General features: G+C 48.2%; 13 non-coding genes and 3 pseudogenes across 13 annotated transcripts; all 16 read left to right on the plus strand.

Annotated features, from left to right (window-relative positions):
• The first annotated feature begins 1102 nt into the window (after window positions 1-1102).
• Window positions 1103-1292, plus strand: LOC121311222. The gene has a single exon (XR_005949167.1). It is a non-coding gene; the product is annotated as a U2 spliceosomal RNA (small nuclear RNA).
• A 400-nt stretch (window positions 1293-1692) lies between these two features.
• LOC121311180 lies at window positions 1693-1810 on the plus strand. The gene has a single exon (XR_005949134.1). It is a non-coding gene; the product is annotated as a U5 spliceosomal RNA (small nuclear RNA).
• Window positions 1811-2003: 193 nt separating this feature from the next.
• Window positions 2004-2196, plus strand: LOC121311205. Its single transcript, XR_005949158.1, has one exon. It is a non-coding gene; the product is annotated as a U2 spliceosomal RNA (small nuclear RNA).
• Window positions 2197-2695: 499 nt separating this feature from the next.
• On the plus strand, window positions 2696-2813 carry LOC121311181. The gene has a single exon (XR_005949135.1). It is a non-coding gene; the product is annotated as a U5 spliceosomal RNA (small nuclear RNA).
• Window positions 2814-3791: 978 nt separating this feature from the next.
• On the plus strand, window positions 3792-4001 carry LOC121311218 (annotated as a pseudogene).
• A 474-nt stretch (window positions 4002-4475) lies between these two features.
• Window positions 4476-4593, plus strand: LOC121311239. The gene has a single exon (XR_005949175.1). It is a non-coding gene; the product is annotated as a U5 spliceosomal RNA (small nuclear RNA).
• Window positions 4594-10387: 5794 nt separating this feature from the next.
• On the plus strand, window positions 10388-10578 carry LOC121311233. The gene has a single exon (XR_005949173.1). It is a non-coding gene; the product is annotated as a U2 spliceosomal RNA (small nuclear RNA).
• A 426-nt stretch (window positions 10579-11004) lies between these two features.
• LOC121311194 lies at window positions 11005-11122 on the plus strand. Its single transcript, XR_005949148.1, has one exon. It is a non-coding gene; the product is annotated as a U5 spliceosomal RNA (small nuclear RNA).
• Window positions 11123-12794: 1672 nt separating this feature from the next.
• Window positions 12795-13029, plus strand: LOC121311234 (annotated as a pseudogene).
• A 557-nt stretch (window positions 13030-13586) lies between these two features.
• Window positions 13587-13704, plus strand: LOC121311182. Its single transcript, XR_005949136.1, has one exon. It is a non-coding gene; the product is annotated as a U5 spliceosomal RNA (small nuclear RNA).
• Window positions 13705-13923: 219 nt separating this feature from the next.
• LOC121311196 lies at window positions 13924-14116 on the plus strand. The gene has a single exon (XR_005949150.1). It is a non-coding gene; the product is annotated as a U2 spliceosomal RNA (small nuclear RNA).
• A 430-nt stretch (window positions 14117-14546) lies between these two features.
• On the plus strand, window positions 14547-14668 carry LOC121311157 (annotated as a pseudogene).
• A 284-nt stretch (window positions 14669-14952) lies between these two features.
• LOC121311197 lies at window positions 14953-15145 on the plus strand. Its single transcript, XR_005949151.1, has one exon. It is a non-coding gene; the product is annotated as a U2 spliceosomal RNA (small nuclear RNA).
• Window positions 15146-15551: 406 nt separating this feature from the next.
• Window positions 15552-15669, plus strand: LOC121311240. Its single transcript, XR_005949176.1, has one exon. It is a non-coding gene; the product is annotated as a U5 spliceosomal RNA (small nuclear RNA).
• Window positions 15670-21248: 5579 nt separating this feature from the next.
• On the plus strand, window positions 21249-21436 carry LOC121311227. Its single transcript, XR_005949172.1, has one exon. It is a non-coding gene; the product is annotated as a U2 spliceosomal RNA (small nuclear RNA).
• A 410-nt stretch (window positions 21437-21846) lies between these two features.
• LOC121311183 lies at window positions 21847-21964 on the plus strand. Its single transcript, XR_005949137.1, has one exon. It is a non-coding gene; the product is annotated as a U5 spliceosomal RNA (small nuclear RNA).
• The last annotated feature ends 782 nt before the right edge of the window (window positions 21965-22746 follow it).

Raw genomic sequence — 22746 nt, forward strand, 5'->3', positions numbered from 1 at the left:
AGAGCAAGTGAGGGTGGTGATGGTGCAAAGAATGATGGGAGTGGAGAAGAAAAGAGTGGAGGTGGGAGTGGTATGGATGGTGAGCGAGCAAAGGAGGGTGGTGATGGTGCAAAGAAAGATGGGAGTGGAAAGGGAATGAGTGGAGGGAGTAAAGGGGGTAGTGATGTAAGTAAGGAAGGTGGTGTGGTGAGAGTGGTTAGTGGTGGAGGGGGTATGAGTGGTAATGAAGTGAAAGGGGGTGCAGGTGTGGGTATGTGTGGTGGTGGTGTGGGTGAAGGTGATGGTGGGGCGGACAAGGTGCAAGAGAGTGAGGCGATGGAGGAAACGGAGAGTGAAATAAAGAAAAAGCGGAAGGACAGAGAACCTGGAGCCGGGAGCAGGAGTGAGGAGAGTGCCAACGAGGGTGCAGCTGGGCCCAGCTGGTATGAAAGCGTGGAGAAGGAGGAGATGAGGAAAAGAAGAGGAGACCCTTTAAGAGGACTGGAACCGAGGGATTTTGAGGGAAAAATAATGGAAGAAAAGGAGGATAATTTAATGCGGAGTCTTTGTAGGAGGGAGTTTTTTGAGTTAATGGCTTGGAAGGAGAGATTGTTGAAGGGGGTGATAACAGAGGCAGAGGTAAAAAAATACAGAACAGAAAGGAATAGAGTTTTGTTATGTGCAAGATGGAAAGATGAAGAGAAAAGAAAGGGGATTATTAAGAAGTAAAGAGGTTTAAAAGAAAGTTTTTTGTTCTGTGTTGAATATGATTTTTGAGTTAAGAAAGAAATGTTGGAACTGAAGAGTGGGAGTGGGAATAAAAGATTGTTTTTTGTTTTTTGTTTTTGAAATATTTGTTGTTGCATATGTTTAAAACTTTGGAAAATTGATATGTTTCATTTTGGAAAATTGATGGCTCTGTTATTTTTGAAGAATTAATGTATTGTGTGTTTTTTTTGTTATTTTGATTATGCTAAAGTTTATTGTAATGAAATGATTTTGTTTTTTTGTTTTTGGTTGTTTTTGAATGTTTTTGTTTGTTTTTGTTTTCTTTGTGATGATTTGTAATAGATATGGTTTATAGCCATAAATGTAATGTTTTCTTTTGAAAAGAATTAATAAAATATTTTCAAATAAAAAAAAAAAAAAAAAAAAAAATCTGTTCTTATCAGTTTAATATCTGATACGTCCCCCATAGGGGGACCGTCTATATTAAATGGATTTTTGGAAGCGGGAGATGGAAGCGGGGCTTGCTCCGTCCACTCCACGCATCGACCCGGTATTGCAGTACCTCCGGGAACGGTGCCCATTTCTCAGAAAGGTCAAAAGAGAGAGAGAGAGAGCGAGAGAGAGAGAGAGAGAGAGAGAGAGGAAGAGAGAGAGAGAGAGAGAGAGAGAGAGAGAGAGAGGAGAGAGCGTTTAGCCCCCCCTCCCCTTTTCCTGGGACGCGCCGTTTTCCCGCTCTTTTCGTTTTTTTTTTTTTTTTTTTTTTTTTTTTTTTTTTCATATTTCATATTCAGGCAGGCCTAACACACGCAGCAGGCCAGTGTAGCAGCAGCAGCAAAGCGCCCTTTCGCCGGGGCGGAACGGCAGATGCGTTTTGGGAGGAGTTCCCTGTTTTTGTTTTGCGTGCGTGGCCTCGCTGCCGCTTGGCAGAGGGGAGGGCCTTTGGGCCTTTGGGCCGGCCGGAAGGGCTCGGCCACCAGCAAAGGCACGCTCCGGCTTCTCTACAGCTCGAATGAACCTTTCGCCTTTTACTAAAGATTTCCGTGGAGAGGAGCATTTACGAGTTCGATCCAATTTTTGGACAGCCCTTCCCCTCAGGGAGGGGCTCCACCTGGAGTTTAAAAGCAGAACGAGCACAGAAAGGGCGGTCGCCCCCGTTGGAGCCCGGCACCTTTCCCTTCCTTCCTTCCTTCCTTCCTTCCTTCCTTCCTCCTCCCTCCGCCCGCCCGAGAAGCAAGTACCACGACTGCTGCGGCGGGCGGCCGCGCCCGGGGCGTTTGGCCAAAACCATTGTGGGCATCGCTTCTCGGCCTCTTGGCTCAGATCAAGTGTAGTATCTGTTCTTATCAGTTTAATATCTGATACGTCCCCCATAGGGGGACCGTCTATATTAAATGGATTTTTGGAAGCGGGAGATGGAAGCGGGGCTTGCTCCGTCCACTCCACGCATCGACCCGGTATTGCAGTACCTCCGGGAACGGTGCCCATTTCTCAGGAACAGAAATTCAAAAGAGAGAGAGAGAGAGAGAGAGAGAGAAGATTTGGATTTGGACTTTGAATGTAATGAGAGAGAGAGAGACTTTAATGGAGACTGAGTGAGAGAGAGAGAGAGACGGAGAGAGAGAGCGAGTTTTTTTGAGAGAGGGAGGAGAGAGAGAGAGAGAGAGAGAGAGCCCCACCCTCCCCTTTCCCTCCCCACGCTCCCCTTTCCTGGGACGCTCCGTTTCGTTCTTTTTTTTTTTTTTTTTTTTTTTTTTTTTTTTTTTTTTTTTCATATTTCATATTCAGGCAGGCCCAACACACGCAGCAGGCCAGTGTAGCAGCAGCAGCAGCAGCAGCAAAGCGCCCTTTCGCCGGGGCGGAACGGCAGATGCGTTTTGGGAGGAGTTCCCTGTTTTTGTTTTGCGTGCGTGGCCTCGCTGCCGCTTGGCAGAGGGGAGGGCCTTTGGGCCTTTGGGCCGGCCGGAAGGGCTCGGCCACCAGCAAAGGCACGCTCCGGCTTCTCTACAGCTCGAATGAACCTTTCGCCTTTTACTAAAGATTTCCGTGGAGAGGAGCATTTACGAGTTCGATCCAATTTTTGGACAGCCCTTCCCCTCAGGGAGGGGCTCCACCTGGAGTTTAAAAGCAGAACGAGCACAGAAAGGGCGGTCGCCCCCGTTGGAGCCCGGCACCTTTCCTTCCTTCCTTCCTTCCTTCCTTCCTTCCCCTTCCTCCCTCCGCCCGCCCGAGAAGCAAGTACCACGACTGCTGCGGCGGGCGGCCGCGCCCGGGGCGTTTGGCCAAAACCATTGTGGGCATCGCTTCTCGGCCTCTTGGCTCAGATCATGTGTGTGTGTAGAGTCACAGCACTGGTCGGAGCTTGGCTGAGATCAAGGCGTTCCCTGAGAATCGAGGTTACGGATTCAGGAAAATGGAAAAGGAAATTGAAAGGATGGATTGAAATGGTTTTTTGGTGTTTTGGAATGGACTAGGTTACGATTCTGGAAATGGAAATGGTTTTTGATGCAGAGGTTTTGGAATGGACTGGATAAGGTATTTGGATTAAGGATATGGACATGGTTGCAAAGGAATGGATTTGGATTATGGAAAGGACTAGATAAAGATTTTGGATTTTGGAAATGGATAATTTGCATAATGGAGTGGACTGGATGAAGATACGGATTTGGATTATGGAATGGATTTTGAAAAAACGTGGATTTGGATATGGAATGGACTGAAAGAAGATACTGGTTTGGATTTGGACTGAAAGAAGACACTGGTTTGAATTATGGATTGGATTGGAGGAAGCCACATGGATTTGTACTAAGGAATTGATTGAATTGGATAATGATTTTGGAAGCGATCTTCGAAATGGACTTGGTTTTTGGATTGGATTGGACTCGATAATGATTATTGGATAAGGATCTTGGCTGGAATGGATTTGAATGGTGACAGGACTTTGGAATGGACTTGTTTATGAGAATAGGACCTTTTTGTGTGTGATTGTATGTAGTTTTGGGTGGTGGGTTTTGTGATGTTTTCTGACTTTGATAATGTGATTGTTTTGTTCTGTATTGTATTTAGTGGTTTGATTATGTATGAGTATGTTTTTTCTTTGTTTAATGAAAATAAATAAAAACTTTAAAAAAAAAAAAAAAATCTGTTCTTATCAGTTTAATATCTGATACGTCCCCCATAGGGGGACCGTCTATATTAAATGGATTTTTGGAAGCGGGAGATGGAAGCGGGGCTTGCTCCGTCCACTCCACGCATCGACCCGGTATTGCAGTACCTCCGGGAACGGTGCCCATTTCTCAGAAAGGTCAAAAGAGAGAGAGAGAGAGAGAGAGAGAGAGAGAGGAGAGAGAGAGAGAGGGGGAGAGATAGAGAGAGAGAGAGAGAGAGAGAGAGAGAGAGAGAGAGAGAGAGAGAGCGAGAAGCCCCAGAGAGGGCAGGGAGGCCCCACCTGGGAGGGACAAGGACCTGGCGCGGCAAAAGGCGAGAACAAGCTTTCCTGGGACGCGCCGTTTTCCCGCTCTTTTCGTTCTTTTTTTTTTTTTTTTTTTTTTTTTTTTTTTTCATATTTCATATTCAGGCAGGCCTAACACACGCAGCAGGCCAGTGTAGCAGCAGCAGCAAAGCGCCCTTTCGCCGGGGCGGAACGGCAGATGCGTTTTGGGAGGAGTTCCCTGTTTTTGTTTTGCGTGCGTGGCCTCGCTGCCGCTTGGCAGAGGGGAGGGCCTTTGGGCCTTTGGGCCGGCCGGAAGGGCTCGGCCACCAGCAAAGGCACACTCTGGCTTCTCTACAGCTCGAATAAATCTTTCGCCTTTTACTAAAGATTTCCGTGGAGAGGAGCATTTACGAGTTCGATCCAATTTTTGGACAGCCCTTCCCCTCAGGGAGGGGCTCCACCTGGAGTTTAAAAGCAGAACGAGCACAGAAAGGGCGGTCGCCCCCGTTGGAGCCCGGCACCTTTCCTTCCTTTCCTTCCTTCCTTCCTTCCTTCCTTCCTCCCTCCGCCCGCCCGAGAAGCAAGTACCACGACTGCTGCGGCGGGCGGCCGCGCCCGGGGCGTTTGGCCAAAACCATTGTGGGCATCGCTTCTCGGCCTCTTGGCTCAGATCAAGTGTATGTGGCTTGACCGCAGCAGTTGTTGGTGAAGTGATCGCGCTTTCTAGGCGTTTTTTGAAAATTATAGAAGGTGGTTTTGGTGTTAACTTGTTTCTTTGTTAGTTTTTTTCCCAGGTGCCCCGGATTCTTTTTTGTGGAAAGGAGAGAAAAGAACAGAGGAGAGAGAGAGGAGTCTTTGCTTTTTGGGGGTAGGGCCCTTCGGGGTTTCCTTCATTGTGTTTTATTTGTTGTATATTTGGTTACTTTTTTCTGGTAAAGATGTCTACATATATGTCTGGTGTGAGGCGCTTTAACTGTGTTAGGTTTGCAGTGAGACAGGCTTATTTAGAGGGTGAAGGGAAGTTAGAATTGAGTAGGTTAGAGTTCTCAAGGAATGTTTTGCAGGGTTTGTTCAGTCTTGTTCCATGTGAGGTGAACTGTATTATTTCTGTGGGGAAGGGGAATGTGTGGGAGGTGAGCTTTAGCACAGAGGCGGTGTTGAATCGGTTTTGGGGTAAGTATGAGCTGTTAACTGGGCATGATTTGCTAAGGAAATTTGAGGTGACTGCTTTGTCGGACAATAGACGAAAGGTGGTGGTGGTAAGAATGTTCAATGAGTCTGTAGAAGGGGCAGATGTAAGAACATGGCTGTGCAGGTACTGCAACGTACTGAGGGCTCCAGCTAGAGTGGAGGATGCGGACGGAATATGGAATGGGTCGTGGAGGGTGCTAGTGGAGCTGCATCCGAAGCCAGGGGGGTATGGAGGCCTGAGGCATATTCCATCAGATATTGCACTAGGTGCAAACCGGGGGTTTGTCCACTATCAGGGCCAGCCAAAACTTTGTAGAAGGTGTGGAGAGTTGGGGCACCTGGCAGTAGCCTGCGATAAAGTAGCATGCCATATTTGTAAAGAGCTTGGTCATGTGGCCTCTGAATGCTCAATAAGGAGGGCCTGTAATTTGTGTGGTAGTCAGGACCATTTTTTCAGGGAGTGCCCAAACTCTTTTGCAAATAAAGTTAAAACAAACAAAGATAAGGGGAATGAGAATGTAGGGGAGAAGGAGGCAGAGGAGCTGGAGAGAACAGATTTGGCAAAGAATGAAGCCAGTCAAGCGGTTTCTGTGTTGGTGGAGGATTTGTGTGTTTCTCAATCTGAGGATGAAGCGGTTGAGTTTCAGACTGTACACAGGGAGGTGATTGGTGGAGGAAGTGGTGAAAGGGCTGATGGGAAGGCTGGTGAAGCAACAAGTAAGGAGAGGGAGGAAGGGAGGGTCTTTGTGGGAGGGGAGGAGAATGTAAATACAGGGGGTGTGATTGTGGGGGAAGGGAAAGAAATGGGAGAGCAAAGTGGGACAAGGGCAATTGAGATGTTTGAAGAAAAGGAGGAGGATAGTGAAACAGAAGGTAGTGAAATGGAGGAAGGTTCGGAGGGGGACGTGTCCGATACGGGGAGTGTAGTGGAGACGGGGACAGGACAAAAGGTCAGGGGGAAGGAAAAGAAAATAGAGAAGAGGAAAATGGAGGAAGAACAGGAGAAGAGAGGGAAAAACAAAAAAGGACGTAAAAAGAAAATAGAGACAGAAGGGAACGATCAGGAAGGGGGAAGTGGGTGTGGTTTTTTGGCTTCCTCTCCCACTATAGACTCCCCTTTGAGTGAGAGGACGTTTTCTCCGGGGGAACAGGATTATGGGGGACAAGAGTATGTGGGGAGTGAGAATGAGAGGAATTTTGAGGAGGTGTTACAGGCAGGGTCTTTACACAAGTAGTAGAGATGACTGTGTGTTTTATATCTTCTGATGGCTATGAATCTTTCTGTGGCTTCTGTGAACGTCAGGAGCATAGTTAGCTCAGTTAGGAGCATGTCTGTTTTAGATTATTTGAAGGGAATCGATGCAGATATCATGTTTCTGCAGGAATGTGGAATTGGTTTTAGTAAAGAATATAAGCATTGGGAGGAAAGGTGGACGGTGGGGGAGTCAGTGTGGTCCGGAACAAACGAAAATAGGAATGCCGGGGTGGCAATTTTATTGAAAACTAAGAAGTGTGCAATAAAAGAAAGCATGGTTATAATGGATGGAAGGGCATTAATGGCGAGAGTTTTATATGGTGGGAAAGAACTCATCTTAATTAATGTTTATGCATCACCGGACAAAGAGGAGAGATTTGCCTTGTTTAATAGGTTAAGACCTTTTTTAGTTACAGCATTACCAATCTTAATGGGGGGTGACTGGAACTGTGTCCTATCTTCAAAGGATAGGCAGGAGGGGTTGAAAGGTTTTAAATTAGACAAGACATCCGGGCTGTTACTGCAGATCGTTAAAGATTTTAAATTGATAGATGTGTACAGATCCTTAAATGTCAAGGGAGGTTTCACTTGGTTTAGCCCCCAGGGGAAGAGCAAGTCAAGAATCGATATGGTGTTTATGACAGGGGATATAAAGTGTACACAATGTGTGTTGACACCAGTCTTTTTCTCCGACCACCTGATGGTGAGTGGGAAGTTCGATTTAGGGGTGGTAGTAGAAAACAAAAGGGGAATATGGAAACTAAACACAAAGTTGTTAAGAGAGAAAGGAATTAAGGAAAGGTTCAAAGAATGGTATGAGGGGTGGAGGAGCTTAAAAGGATTTTATAACACAGAGGCAGAGTGGTGGGAGATGGTGAAAACAAAGATCCAGAATTTTTTTATTGGTGAAAGTAGAAGTAAGGTGCAAAAGGAAAAGATGAAGTACAAAATACTGCAAATAAAGCTGCAAAGATTGTTTACGCAGGCAAGGGCAGGGGCGGAGGTCTTCCAGCAGATTGCAGAAACAAAAAGGAAAATACAAGAGGTGTTTAAAAGGAAATGTGACAGGGTTATATTCTTAAGCAAAGCAGAATGCCTGGAAAATAATGAGAAATGTACAAGGTTCTTTTTTAAAAAGGTGGTGGAGAGAAAGAAAGGCATGGCAGGATTGAAGGGGGAGGATGGGAAAACAAGGACGGAGCAGGGGGAAATACTGGAGGTGGTAGAAAACTTTTATGGACAGCTGTACGAAGAGAAAGAAATAGACGAGGGGAGATGTAATGACCTTTTAAAAAACATTGATAAGGTTTTACAGGGGGTGCAAACAGAAAATATGTGTGTGGATTTCACTGTTTTAGAAATGGAAAGTATAGCCAAGTCTTTTAAGTTGAATAAAACACCAGGGGGAGATGGACTGCCAATAGAATTTTATATTGAATTTTGGGATGTCTTAAAATTTGATTTATTAGTTTTATTCAGGGAGATTTGTAATGCTGGAGAAATGCCCCCTTCCTTTCGGAGGGGAATCATCACACTCCTACACAAGAAAGGTGACAGAGAAGACCTAAAGAACTGGCGTCCAATCAGCCTGCAGAACACAGACTACAAACTACTAGCAAAGCTCATTACCTGCAGAATGAAGAAGGTTATCGATACTGTCATTCACCCGGACCAGGTATGTGCAGTCCCGGGGAGGAGGATAATGGACAGCCTGATACTCATGAGGGACACTATCGGTTATGCCAGGGAGAGGGAGCTCCCGCTTTGCGTCCTGAATTTGGACTTAGAAAAGGCATACGATAGGATTGCGCACAAGTACATGTTTGGTGTATTGTCCAAAATGGGGTTTCCGATCAGGTTCGTGAATTGGATTAAAATCTTGTATTCAGAGATCGAAAGTGTTATTTTGGTAAATGGGAGCACGACCAAACCAGTTAAGATTCGGAGTGGGGTGCGCCAAGGCTGTCCTTTATCACCTCTATTATTTATTTGTTGCATGGAACCGCTAGCAAACGCAATCAGGGCTGAAAGGTTAATCAGTGGACTGTTTATACCTGGTAGCAAAGGGGATCAAGTAAAGTGTTTACTATACATGGATGATGTATCGATTGTCTGTCGAGATGAGCTCTCCATTGTGAAGGCTTTGGAGCGGACCGAAGATTTCTGCAGTGCTTCGGGGTCAAAACTGAACAGGAACAAGAGTGAGTGTATGCTGTTTGGAAGGTGGGGCAGAGTACCCAGTATAGATTTGTGTTTTAAAACAGATTGTATTAGGATGCTGGGAATCAAAGTGAACGCACAGGGGTCTGGACAGAAGAGCTGGGAAGAGGTGACGAGTAAGGTGTCCCAGAAACTGGGTCTGTGGAGTCTCAGGGAGCTATCTTTTGAAGGTAAAAGACTAATTTTAAAGGCAGTGATTTTACCAATGTTATTGTACGTGGCTATTGTGTACCCCCCATCTAGGGACGTTTTAAGAATTTTAACAAGAAAGGTGATGTGCTTCTTCTGGGGAATGAAGTGCGAGATGTTAAGAAGGGAGGTTGTGTACAGGAGTGTGAGGTGTGGAGGAAAGGGGATCCCGGACTTGGCACAAACCTTGCTGCTGAGGTTCACGTGGGTGCATGTGAACTTGTGTTTGTTCGGGAAGTGTAAGGCTGCCTGTTTTGTAAAGTTTTATTTGGGGGGATCTTTAAGAGCTTTTAAAATGTTTCACTCTTCCTTGTCGGTGCCCTTGTCAGAAGATTTGCCCTACTGTTATAACAAAATAAAGAAAACTTTACAGGCACAAGTTTTAACAGAAATCGAACCCGAGGCATGGAAAGAATCCCGGAAGGTCTTGGCAATTGTGAAGGACAGAGATAAAATGTGCGATATTTCCTTTTTTCACCCACAGGTTGTGGAAGGAATTTGGCGACAGGTGGCTCATCCGAGCCTCTTGAACCGACACAAGGACCAGGCTTGGCAGGTGGTACACCAGATTCTCCCGGTAAGAGCTGTCATGCACCGAAGATCGCTGGCCAAGAACCCGAGATGCCCTTTTGAGGGCTGCCGGGCAGAAGAAACAGTGGAACACCTACTCTGGGGCTGTGTGCAGGCCCAGAAAGTCTGGAAGGAGGCAAGGGGGCTGATCGGGAGTTTCATGGACTATGACCAATTGGAGAGCAAACACGTCTTGTACGGTATAACCCCGAGCAAAACAAATAAGAAGGATGGGGTGTGTTTATGGATTGTCATAAATTGTGTCAATCATGCTCTGTGGGCTACAAGAAACGTGTTGGTCTTCAAGAAGAAATACATGGATGGAAAGGAGTGCATGAAATTGGCCTGCCGCAGCCTCAGCGAGTACCAGCTTCGGGACGGGATACTGGAAGGGCATGACAGCGCGAGGAAGAAGTGGCGTGGCAGCTGGTGTGCCCTTGCGGGCCGGTCTGGAGTTGGTTAGGGGGCTCACAATAGGGGGTGAAGCAGATTATTTATGACACATACTCTGGTTTTCACAATTGAGTGAGTGAGGTTTTAAACAGTTTTACGGTACCTGCCTGTATTAATGTGCTTTAATTTTTACAATCAATAGACTATGAGTTTACCTGTGCAATGGATGTATCATGAAATGTAGATGTTTTACCAGGGTTTTAAACTGTTAGAAAATAGGATATCTTGCTGTCATGTTTCTAGTTGCATGTATAATGGGATGCAACCATATTTTTAGAGTGCTGTAAAGTATAATGTTTGAAAATGACTGATTTTTTAAATGTTATAACTGTGAACAACACTGTATTGTAGTGAGGATTCAATTTATTGTTTTATTTTTTCCAAAAAAAAAAAAAAAAAAAAAAAATCTGTTTCTTATCCGTTTAATATCTGATACGTCCCCCATAGTGGGACCGTCTATATTAAATGGATTTTTGGAAGCGGGAGATGGAAGCGGGGCTTGCTCCGTCCACTCCACGCATCGACCCGGTATTACAGTACCTCCGGGAACGGTGCCCATTTCTCAGAAAGGTCAAAAGAGAGAGAGAGAGAGAGAGAGAAAGAGAGAGAGAGAGAGAGAGAAAAAGAGCGAGAGAGAGAGAGAGAGAGAGAGAGAGCCCCACCCTCCAACCCTCCCTCCCCACCTCCCCTTTCCTGGGACGCAGTGCGAGGCGGGCTTTTCCGTTCTCTGAAAAACCTTTCCTTTTGGTTTTTTTTTTTTTTTTTTTTTTTTTTTTTTTCATATTTCATATTCAGGCAGGCCTAACACACGCAGCAGGCCAGTGTAGCAGCAGCAGCAAAGCGCCCTTTCGCCGGGGCGGAACGGCAGATGCGTTTTGGGAGGAGTTCCCTTTTTTTGTTTTGCGTGGCCTTGCTCGCTGCCGCTTGGCAGAGGGGAGTGCCTTTGGGCCTTTGGGCCGGCCGGAAGGGCTCGGCCACCAGCAAAGGCACGCTACGGCTTCTCTACAGCTCGAATGAACCATTCGCCTTTTACTAAAGATTTCCGTGGAGAGGAGCATTTACGAGTTCGATCCAATTTTTGGACAGCCCTTCCCCTCAGGGAGGGGCTCCACCTGGAGTTTAAAAGCAGAACGAGCACAGAAAGGGCGGTCGCCCCCGTTGGAGCCCGGCACCTTTCCTTCCTTCCTCCCTTCCTTCCTCCCTCCGCCCGCCCATGCAGGCGGGCGGAGGGACTTCGACTGCTGCTGCGGGCGGCCGCGCCCGGGGCCCGAGAAGCAAGTACCACTACTGCTGCGGCGGGCGGCCGCGCCCGTGGCGTTTGGCTAAAACCATTGTGGGCATCGCTTCTCGGCCTCTTGGCTCTGCTCAAGTGCTGTTGGGAAGGCGACAGGAGCCGTTATCATTGTTTTTGCTACAATGCCAGGTTTCGAGAATCTGAATGGGAAAAATACCCTACGGTTTGTTTTGAAGAACAAGGAGAAGAAATGGGAGAGGAAAAGTTTCGTGAGGCAGGTGCTGTTCGGGCTCTTCGAGTTGGAGGTCAAGGATATCTTCTGCCTGACGGATTTTGAAGAAAAGGGCATTTTTGACGTGGCCTTGATGTCGGAGCAGTTGTGCGTGGACATAGTTTTGGTTTTTAAAGAGAAAGAGGGCCTTGAACCAGCTTGCAGTTTCATGCTGGAACCCCTCTTTCACCTGCAATGGAGACCGGCTTATGTAAGGATGTCTACTCCCTTTGTACCAGAGGAGGACATCACAACTCGTTTAAAGACAAGGTTTGCTTTGAGGAAGGAGAAACCTGAAAAGATCCTGGACACAGATGGCATCTGGAGAGGAGTCTGGCGTTACTGGATTCGTCTGCAGCCGTCGCCAAAAGGTATTTTGTGCCATAGATTGCCTGGGCTGAGAATCGGTCCTTATTCGGGGACTGTGACTTACGCAGGCCAGCCAAAGTTTTGTTTTAGATGCACGAGCAGTGAGCATGTGGCAGCAGAGTGCAGTGGGGTTTACTGCTCTCTATGCAAAGGGGAAGATCATGTGGCTAAAGACTGTAAGAAGTGGGCTGGGAGATGTAACCTGTGTTTAAAGACTGGTCATTTGTATAGAGACTGTCCTTTGGGAGTCAGAGCCAAAACTTACGCTCAGGCTGCTGGAGGAGGGAAGGAGAACAAAGAGAAGGCAAAAAAGACCGGGAATGAGCAAAAGAAAGACCAAAAAGAAAGCAAAAAAGAGAGTAAAGGAAAGAAGAAAAGTGAAGGTAATGGAGGAAATGTTGGGGGAGGTTCCAAGCAGGATGGAGGCGGAACGGCGGGAAAACCTGCTGCTCCCCAGACAAAGGAAAAGGGCGGAGCTTCGAAAGAGGATTCTGGGACAAAGAAGAAGAGCTGGGGGAGTGAGGCCTCATCCTCTTCGGAGGCTGAGGATACAGAGGAGGAGATGGAGTTAAACACTCAATCTGGCATGAGAGAGAAGAAGAGGAAAGCAGAAACAGCAAGAGAGAGTTCAGAGAGTAAGGAGAAAAATATTCTGGATAAGGAAACCATGGCCTTCTTCGCTGCTGCAAGTGGTGGAGATCCAGAAGACAGGAAAAAGAAGAAACCGGACTGAGTTATTGTTTGAAATAAGGACTTTGAGTTAGGAATTGTGTTTTGTTAATGTGTTGTAATATGGTTTTGCTTTTTTGTATTGGTTTGACTTGAGTTGTGATGATAATAAGTTTTGTGTTTTGTGAATGGTTTTTGTTTAAGGTATTGTTATTTGTATGTATTAGTCTTGAATTGTGTTTTTCTGTTGTTTGTTTATTGTGTTTGTTCTTTGATAAGACTTAAATAAATTTATTAAATAAAAAAAAAAAAAAAAGAAAGAATAGGCAGAATATATCTGATACGTCCCCCATAGGGGGACCGTCTATATTAAATGGATTTTTGGAAGCGGGAGATGGAAGCGGGGCTTGCTCCGTCCACTCCACGCATCGACCCGGTATTGCAGTACCTCCGGGAACGGTGCCCATTTCTCAGAAAGGTCAAAAGAGAGAGAGAGAGAGAGAGAGAGACTCTATCTATCGCCTCTATCTCTGCTCGCGAGAGAGAGAGAGAGAGAGAGATAGAGAGGAGAGCGAAAGATGAGAGAAGCATTCGCTGCAGAGCGAGAGTGGGTAGTTTGGCGAGGTTGAGACGAGGTGCGAGGGACGGAGGGAGCGGAGGACCCTGAGGGGATAGCCTGGCAAAGGGGAACAGACCTCTTGCGCGGCAATAAACCCCCCCCCCTTCCCCCGCTCTTTTCGTTCTTTTTTTTTTTTTTTTTTTTTTTTTTTTTTTTTTTTTTTTTTTTTTTTTTTTTTTTTTTTTTTTTTTTTTTTCATATTTCATATTCAGGCTGGCCTAACACACGCAGCAGGCCAGTGTAGCAGCAGCAGCAGCAAAGCGCCCTTTCGCCGGGGCGGAACGGCAGATGCGTTTTGGGAGGAGTTCCCTGTTTTTGTTTGGCGTGCGTGGCCTCGCTGCCGCGTGGCAGAGGGGAGGGCCTTTGGGCCTTTGGGCCGGCCGGAAGGGCTCGGCCACCAGCAAAGGCACGCTCCGGCTTCTCTACAGCTCGAATGAACCTTTCGCCTTTTACTAAAGATTTCCGTGGAGAGGAGCATTTACGAGTTCGATCCAATTTTTGGACAGCCCTTCCCCTCAGGGAGGGGCTCCACCTGGAGTTTAAAAGCAGAACGAGCACAGAAAGGGCGGTCGCCCCGGGCAACCTCGGGCCGTTTCCTTCCTTCCTTCCCCTCCCTCCCTCCCTCCGCAAGCCCGCCGTGCGTACGGCGGAGAAGCAATCACCACGATGACGACGCGGCGGGCGTGTTGATTGTTTTTTTTGGCGTTTTCCGCGCCCGGGGCGTTTGGTTAAAACCATTGTGGGCATCGCTTCTCGGCCTTTTGGCTAAGATCAAGTGTAGTATCTGTTCTTATCAGTTTAATATCTGATACGTCCCCCATAGGGGGACCGTCTATATTAAATTGATTTTTGGAAGCGGGAGATGGAACAGGGGCTTGCTCCGTCCACTCCACGCATCGGCCCGGTATTGCAGTGCCTCCGGGAACGGTGCCCACCTTTCTCTAACGTTGGTCAAAGACGAGATAGAGAGAGAGAGAGAGTGAGGCGAGCGAGAGACCGAGCGGATTTACGAAGCGAGAGAGAGAGAGAGAGACGATCGCCTCGGAGGTGGGGGGAGGGAGAGAGAGGGGGTGGTAGGGGAAGGATCCCTGCGCGGCTTTTCCCGCTCTTTTCGTTCTTTTTTTTTTTTTTTTTTTTTTTTTTTTTCTTTTTCATTATTTCATATTCAGGGGTGATGCCTAACACACGCAGCAGGCCAGTGTAGCAGCAGCAGCAGCAAAGCGCCCTTTCGCCGGGGCGGAACGGCAGATGCGTTTTGGGAGGAGTTCCCTGTTTTTGTTTTGCGTGCGTGGCCTCGCTGCCGCTTGGCAGAGGGGAGGGCCTTTGGGCCTTTGGGGCGGCCGGAAGGGCTCGGCCACCAGCAAAGGCACGCTCCGGCTTCTCTACAGCTCGAATGAACCTTTCGCCTTTTACTAAAGATTTCCGTGGAGAGGAGCATTTACGAGTTGTGTTCCAATTTTTGGACAGCCCTTCCACTCAGTTGAGGGGCTCCACCTGGAGTTGCAAAATTCAGAACGAGCACAGAAAGGGCGGTCGCCCCCGTTGGAGCCCGGCACCTTTCCTTCCTTCCTTCCTGGCTTCCGGGACTTTTGGCCCAGGGAGGGCAAATTACCAACCCTCGGACCTTTGCGATAAAGCGGTCTCCCTTCGGCACCGGGGCGTCGGCGAGGGAGGGAACCAGGGGGGCGGCCCCTCCGCCCGCCCGAGAAGCAAGTACCACGACTGCTGCGGCGGGCGGCCGCGCCCGGGGCGTTTGGCCAAACCCATTGTGGGCATCGCTTCTCGGCCTTTTGGCTAAGATCAAGTGTAGTATCTGTTCTTATCAGTTTAATATCTGATACGTCCCCCATAGGGGGACCGTCTATATTAAATGGATTTTTGGAAGCGGGAGATGGAAGCGGGGCTTGCTCCGTCCACTCCACGCATCGACCCGGTATTGCAGTACCTCCGGGAACGGTGCCCATTTCTCAGAAAGGTCAAAAGAGAGAGAGAGAGAGAGAGAGGAGAGAGAGAGAGAGAGAGAGAGAGAGAGAGAGAGAGAGAGAGAGAGAGAGAGAGAGCCCCCACCCCCCTCCCTCCCCACCTCCCCTTTCCTGGGACGCGCCGTTTTCCCGCTCTTTTCGTTCTTTTTTTTTTTTTTTTTTTTTTTTTTTTTTTTTTTTTTTTTTTCATATTTCATATTCAGGCAGGCCCAACACACGCAGCAGGCCAGTGTAGCAGCAGCAGCAAAGCGCCCTTTCGCCGGGGCGGAACGGCAGATGCGTTTTGGGAAGAGTTCCCTGTTTTTGTTTTGCGTGGCCTTGCTGCCGCTTGGCAGAGGGGAGGGCCTTTGGGCCTTTGGCCGGCCGGAAGGGCTCGGCCGCCAGCAAAGGCACACTCTGGCTTCTCTACAGCTCGAATAAATCTTCCGCCTTTTACTAAAGATTTCCGTGGAGAGGAGCATTTACGAGTTCAATCCAATTTTTGGACAGCCCTTCCCCTCAGGGAGGGGCTCCACCTGGAGTTTAAAAGCAGAACGAGCACAGAAAGGGCGGTCGCCCCCGTTGGAGCCCGGCACCTTTCCTTCCTTCCTTCCTTCCTTCCTCCCTCCCTCCCTTCCTTCCCCCCGCCCGCTTCCGACCGCTCCGCCCGCCCCAGAAGCAAGTACCACGACTGCTGCGGCGGGCGGCCGCGCCCGGGGCGTTTGGCCAAAACCATTGTGGGCATCGCTTCTCGGCCTCTTGGCTAAGATCTGGTTGTATGTGGCTTGTCCGCAGCAGCTGATTTGAGAAGAGATTGGTAAGGTAAGGTAAGGTAAGGTAAGGTAAGGTAAGGTAAGGTAAGGTAACGGTGGCAATATTGTTTGCTGGTAGCTGAGGTCCTAGGGAGGAGAGAGTTGCCGGGGTCGTTTAGACGAGGAGTTCGTTGCTTTTTCAGGTAAGGGGGACCCTTTGAGGGCACCTTATCTGGGCCTTTTGTTTTATTATATTTGTGTTTCTTTTTGGTTGTAAAGGGCAGATTAAGATGGCATTCCGGAATTTTTCCGAGCGTCGTTTTAATTGTTTGAGAATAGGGATCAAAGCCGAGTATATGGTTGGGGAGGAGAAAATAGATCTAAATCGGCTTGAGTTTTCCCGTCAAATCCTGCAGAAGGAATTAGGTTTTAAGCCTGAGGAGTTGAACTGCTTGATTTCTGTGGGGAAAGGCAATGAATGGGATGTTAGCTTTTGTACAAGAGAGGCTATGGAGAGGTGTCAGGGGCTGTTTGAACAGTCTCTCCAAAGTAACGTTCTGAAGAAATTTCAGCTCACAGTTCTGACGGACACATCAAAAAGGGTGGTGATAGTTAGAATGGGTTCAGAGATGGTGGAGGGTAAGGATGTATGCACATGGTTGTCAAGGTATTGTAGTTCAGTGGAGGAAGCAGTGAAAGTGATGGATAGTGATAAAATATGGACAGGAGCCTGGAGGGTGCGTGTAAGTTTGAAGAGGGATAGGTGGGGGTATGAAGGTTATGGGATTATACCGTCGGAGATCACCTTGGGGAATAACCGAGGGTATGTGCACTATTTTGGGCAGCCTAAGTTGTGTAGGAGGTGTGGGGCGATGGGTCACTTAGCAGCTGGGTGCACAAAGATTATTTGCTATGTTTGTAAAAAGGAGGGGCACGTGGCGAGTGAGTGTGAGATGCAAAGGTCGTGTAATTTGTGTGGGAGTAGAGAGCATTTCTTTAGTAATTGTCCCCGCTCCTTTGCAAATAGGACTAGGAGGAGGGAGGAGAGTGAGAGGGCAGAGAGGGAGGAGAGAGAAAGAGAGGAGAGGGAGGGGCGGAGGGAGAGAGGGAAGGAGGGGGAAGAGAGGGAGAGAGAGGAAGAGGGGAAGGGTAGTGAGAAAGGTGAAGGCGTGGGGCAGAAGGAGAGTAGTGAGCAGGGGGGAGGGGAGGAATGTATGGAGAGTTGTGAGCAGGGAGAGGGAGGGAGTAAGTATGAGGAGGGAGGGGGGATGGGGAGTAATCTAGCGGAGGACCTTGCAGTTTCACAGTCAGAAGGGGAGAGTGAGGAGAGTGACACAGGGAGCGTGGTGGAGGTGCAGAATAGGAGGGGGGAGGAGGGGGGAGGGAGTCAGGAGGGGGAAGAGGTACAAGATTTCAGGGTCTCAGGGAAGGAGGGGGAAGGGAAGGGCGAGGTGGTGTCTGAAGGAGGGGAGGAGGGTGATAGTGAGAGTGAGATGGATCAGGAGAAGGGTCCAAGTAAAAGGAAATCTGATGGGGATGGGGGTGTGAGAGTGGGGGGAAGAAGGAAAAAAAAACGAGGGTCCAGGAGAGCGGAGGAGGTTGGATCGTCACCTAGCTCTGTTGGGTCTTTGAGAGAAGAGTATGGGGGGCAGGGGAAAGCGGGGGAGGGTAGTAGTGATCCCTTCTTAGACGATACGGGGGTGAAAGTTTTTGCGGGTGGAGTGGGAGGTGACTCTTTAAGCCCATGATGGTTAGGTCATTAATAGTTTGTCTAAACGTTGTGATGGCGCTGTCCATAGCAACTATTAATGTGAGGAGTGTGAGGAGTAAGGTCAGGTGTAAAATGATTTTAGATTCCTTGGGTAGTTTAAAGGCGGATGTGTTGCTGTTGCAGGAGTGTGGACTCCCCTTTAAAGAAGCCTATAAGGAATTTGAGAGTATGTGGGTGTATGGTGCATCGGTGTGGTCAGGGGCAAATGATTGTAAGAATGCAGGTGTGGCTGTGTTATTCAAAAATAGGAATATAGAGATTAAAAGTAAAACTGTGGTTGAGTGTGGGAGAGCGGTGGTAGTGGATGTGGAGTGGATGGGGAAGGAGGTGAGGGTTATAAATGTGTATGCCTCACCAGATAAGCATGAAAGGGCTGAGTGTTTTGAGAAACTGAGGGTGTTTGTGAAAACATCAAAGATTGTGATTTGGGGAGGGGATTTCAATTGTGTGTTAAGTGAGAGTGATAGGAAGGGTGAGGTGGTGAAGCTGGATAAAACTTCTAAGATGTTGGGGAGCATTGTGCAGGACGCTCAATTGGTGGATGGGTTTAGGAGGTTGAATCCAGGGCTAGTGGGGTACACGTGGTCAGATGCAGCGGGTGTGAGGGCTTCCAGGATTGACTTTATTTTTTCTTCAAAGGATGTGGAGTGGGTGGCATGCGCGTGTGTGCCTGTGTTTTATTCTGACCACATGATGATGTGTGCAGAGGTGAGATTGGAAGGGGTGTGTGTGGTGGGGAGAGGGGTGTGGAAATTGAATGTGAGTGTGTTAAAGAATAAGGGGGTGATGAGTGAATTTGAAAGGAGGTACAAGGGGTGGCAGTCATTGGAAGAAATGTTTGACTCAGTGGGTGAGTGGTGGGAGTGCATAAAAAATAAAATTAAAAAGTTTTTTGTGGGAGTGGGGGTGCGGATGGCGAGAATGGAGAGAGAGAAGGTGAGCCGGTTGCAAAGGAAGTTGAATAGGATGTATGAATTGGGGAGTATGGGGTGTGATGTGGCGTGTGATGTGTGTGAGATCAAGAGCAAATTAAAAGTGTTGCATGTTAATAAAACCAAGAGTGTGATTGTGGAGAGTAAGGTGCGGCATTTAGAGGAGAACGAGAAGTGCTCTAGGTACTTCTTTAAGAAAGTGATGAGTGGCAGTAAGGTGATGTATGGGTTGAGAGATGAGAGTGGGGTGGTGAGGAAGGAGACAGATGGCATGATAGATGTGGCTGAGAGGTTTTACACCAAGTTGTATGAAAGGAAGGTGATTGATGAGAGCATGGTGAGTGATATGTTGGAGGGGCTGGAGAAGAGGGTGTGTCAGGGTGAGGTATTGAATGGGGCGATCTCCCTGGAGGAAGCTGCTGCTGCTATGGAGTCATTCAGGGATGGGAAGACGCCTGGAGGGGACGGCCTGCCCAGAGAATTCTACAAGACCTGTTGGAACTTGGTTGGGCCGGACTTAACCAGGGTATTCAATGAGGCTTTACTGAAGGAGGAGATGCCGGCGTCCTTTAGGCAGGGGATTATAGTCCTGGTGTTCAAAAAGAACTGCAAAGAGGAGCTGGCGAACTGGAGACCTCTAACTCTTTTAAATGTGGATTATAAATGTTTTTCTAAGGTTTTAACTTGCAGGATGAGGACGGTGATTGGCGAGGTGATCCATCCTGATCAGACCTGTGGCGTTCCAGGGCGGAAGATCACGGACAGCCTTATCTTACTGAGAGATGCTGTCCTTTTTGCACAGGACCGTAAGGTGCCGGTATGCCTTTTGAATTTGGACTTGGAGAAGGCATACGACAGGATCTCTCATGAGTTTATGCTCAAGGTTTTGATGAAAATGGGGTTTACGGATCAAATTGTTAAGTGGGTAAGTCTCCTCTATAGTAATATAGGGAGTAGAGTGAGTATCAATGGGAAGCTGTCCGGTCGTATTGATATCAAGTGTGGAGTAAGACAGGGCTGCCCGCTGTCCCCCCTGCTTTTTATCTGTTGTATGGAACCTTTGGCTCAGGTCCTCCGGAAAGACAAGGTGATCAGGGGGCTGGCGATCCCGGGGGGTGGAGGAGCTGAGGTAAAGTGTGTATTGTATATGGATGATGTGAATGTGTTGTGTGTGAGTGAGAGAGCAGTTAAACGGGCGTTGTGGCAGTGTGGGTGTTTTTGTGTGGCCTCCGGGTCCAAGCTGAATAAGGAGAAGTCGGAGTGCATGTTGTTTGGGGGATGGGAGGGTGTGCCTGATGTTGGGGTATGCGTGAGAACTGATTTTATTAAGGTTTTAGGAATAAGGATGGACGCCACAGGATCTGGTCTGAGCAATTGGGTGGAGGTCTCAAAGAAAGTGGGCCAGAAAATGGGACTTTGGACGCAGAGGAGCCTGACATTGGAGGGGAAGGTGCTCATCGTCAAGGCGGTCATCCTCCCCTTGCTTTTGTACGTCGGAGTGGTCTTCCCACCCCCTATGACTGTTATCACAGTTTTGAAAAGGCAGCTGTTTGGTTTTTTCTGGGGTGGTAAGTGGGAGCGCTTGAAGAGAGAGGTGGTGTGTAAAGGGGCATTAAAGGGGGGCAAGGGGCTCCCAGAATTAGAGTTGTTTTTATATGCTCACGCAGTCTGCAGGCACGTTCAATTGGTTTTAAGGGGGGAGTGTCAAGGGGCTTTGTTTGTGAGGTTTTTTATGGGGGCGTTTTTAAGGTTTCTAGGAATTTTAAAGATCCCCCTTACTGTCCCGGTTGTTTTTGATCCTCCCTTTGTGTACGCAGTGTTAAAAAAGTTTTTAAAGGTGAAGCTGATGGGCAAGGTAAATAAAGACGTGCTTTTAAATCCAAGGAAACTGCTTTCTTTTGTGCAGGAGAGTGTGACCACATGTCCCATAAAGAGGGTTGCAATAGGTGACCCGGAGAAGGCGTGGAGGAATGCTGCCCATCCTGCCTTGATGAACCAGCATAAAGACCTGGCCTGGCTGACCATGCATGAGGTGTTGCCAGTGAGAGCGGTGATGCATAACAGAGGGATGTGCAAGACCCCTAGATGTCCTTTTCAGGGCTGTGGGGCGGAAGAATCGGTGGGTCATCTGTTATGGGAGTGCGTGCCTGCCAGGCGCTTGTGGAGGAAGGCGTCCCCCCTGTTGGCTGTGTGGATGGGAAGCAACCTGTTGGAGGAACAGCTGGTCCTGTATGGACCAAAGAAGAAGGAGGAAGGCTCATGGCAGTTGTGGTGTGTGGTTAATTGTTTTAAGGAGGCCTTGTGGAAGGCAAGAAATATCCTTGTCTTAAAATATGAGACCTTGAACTGCCGTGAGACCTATGAGATTGGCCTGAGAGCCATACGGGACTATGTGTTGCGAGATGTCAACAGGAGGGGGCGTGAAGAAGCGGTGAGGATCTGGCGGTGGGAGAGGTGGCCGGGCTGTGCTGGTGTCAGGTTGGAGTGTCTGGGCTTGTCAAGGCAGGATGAGGACGTTATTTAAGGACATGCGCTCTCCTGTACAAAAGTGTTTAAAAGTGCCTGTTAACTGATGGTGTTGTGTATTGTGTTAATTGTGTTTTGTGTTGTTTGTATTTTGTGTTCATTGTGTTAATTGTATTGTGTTGATTGTAATAATTATTAAAAAAAAAAAAAAAAAAAAAAAATCTGTTCTTATCAGTTTAATATCTGATACGTCCCCCATAGGGGGACCGTCTATATTAAATGGATTTTTGGAAGCGGGAGATGGAAGCGGGGCTTGCTCCGTCCACTCCACGCATCGACCCGGTATTGCAGTACCTCCGGGAACGGTGCCCATTTCTCAGAAAGGTCAAAAGAGAGAGAGAGAGAGCGAGAGAGAGAGAGCGAGAGAGAGAGAGAGAGAGAGAGAGAGCGAGAGAGAGAGAGAGAGAGAGAGAGAGAGCTACCACCCTCCCCCCCTCCCTCCCCACCTCCCCTTTCCTGGGACGCGCCGTTTTCCCGCTCTTTTCGTTTTTTTTTTTTTTTTTTTTTTTTTTTTTTTTTTTTTTTTCATATTTCATATTCAGGCAGGCCTAACACACGCAGCAGGCCAGTGTAGCAGCAGCAGCAGCAAAGCGCCCTTTCGCCGGGGCGGAACGGCAGATGCGTTTTGGGAGGAGTTCCCTTTTTTTGTTTTGCGTGGCCTTGCTGCCGCTTGGTAGAGGGGAGTGCCTTTGGGCCGGCCGGAAGGGCTCGGCCACCAGCAAAGGCACGCTCCGGCTTCTCTACAGCTCGAATGAACCTTTCGCCTTTTACTAAAGATTTCCGTGGAGAGGAGCATTTACGAGTTCGATCCAATTTTTGGACAGCCCTTCCCCTCAGGGAGGGGCTCCACCTGGAGTTTAAAAGCAGAACGAGCACAGAAAGGGCGGTCGCCCCCGTTGGAGCCCGGCACCTTTCCTTCCTTCCTTCCTCCTTCCCCTCCCTCCCTCCCTCCCTCCCGCCCGCCCGCCCGCCCGCCCGAGAAGCAAGTACCACGACTGCTGCGGCGGGCGGCCGCGCCCGGGGCGTTTGGCCAAAACCATTGTGGGCATCGCTTCTCGGCCTCTTGGCTCAGATCAAGTGTATGTGGCCTGACCGCAGCTCTTGAGACGCCATCAGAATGGAGAATCTAGGATCACCGTCGACCCCCAGGGTGCGATTGAAGAACACTGTGCGTTTGGAGTTAGCAGAAGATGAGGAGCTACGCAGAAAAGTGGATTTAAAATTTCTTATGGAGAAGATCTTGATGGGAGAGCTCGGCATATTTCCACAGCAAATATTCTGTTTGCAGGAATTCTTGAAGACCAGGATATACGACATCACCTTGGTTTCGGAGTCTCTTTGTTACAACGTTTGGGAAATCTACAAAAAGAAGAGAAACCTTCCTTGTTTTTTTGGAATCAAAATGGAGATGCTGTACACCAGAGAGGTGAGAACACTAACTGTGCATATGTTCAACCCTTTTGTGCAAGAGAATGAAATAAAGAACTTTTTATTGCGCTACTGTGACCAAGTGCAAAATGGAGAGAAAATAAAGAATGAATATGATATCTGGAATGGAAAAAGGAGATATACAGTTACTTTTAAAAAGGACCCGGAAGGAATAGGAGGAGTCAGACACCCTCCAAG

Source organism: Polyodon spathula, unplaced genomic scaffold (assembly GCF_017654505.1).
Source record: "Polyodon spathula isolate WHYD16114869_AA unplaced genomic scaffold, ASM1765450v1 scaffolds_3021, whole genome shotgun sequence".
Classification (NCBI taxonomy): Eukaryota; Metazoa; Chordata; class Actinopteri; order Acipenseriformes; family Polyodontidae; genus Polyodon; species Polyodon spathula.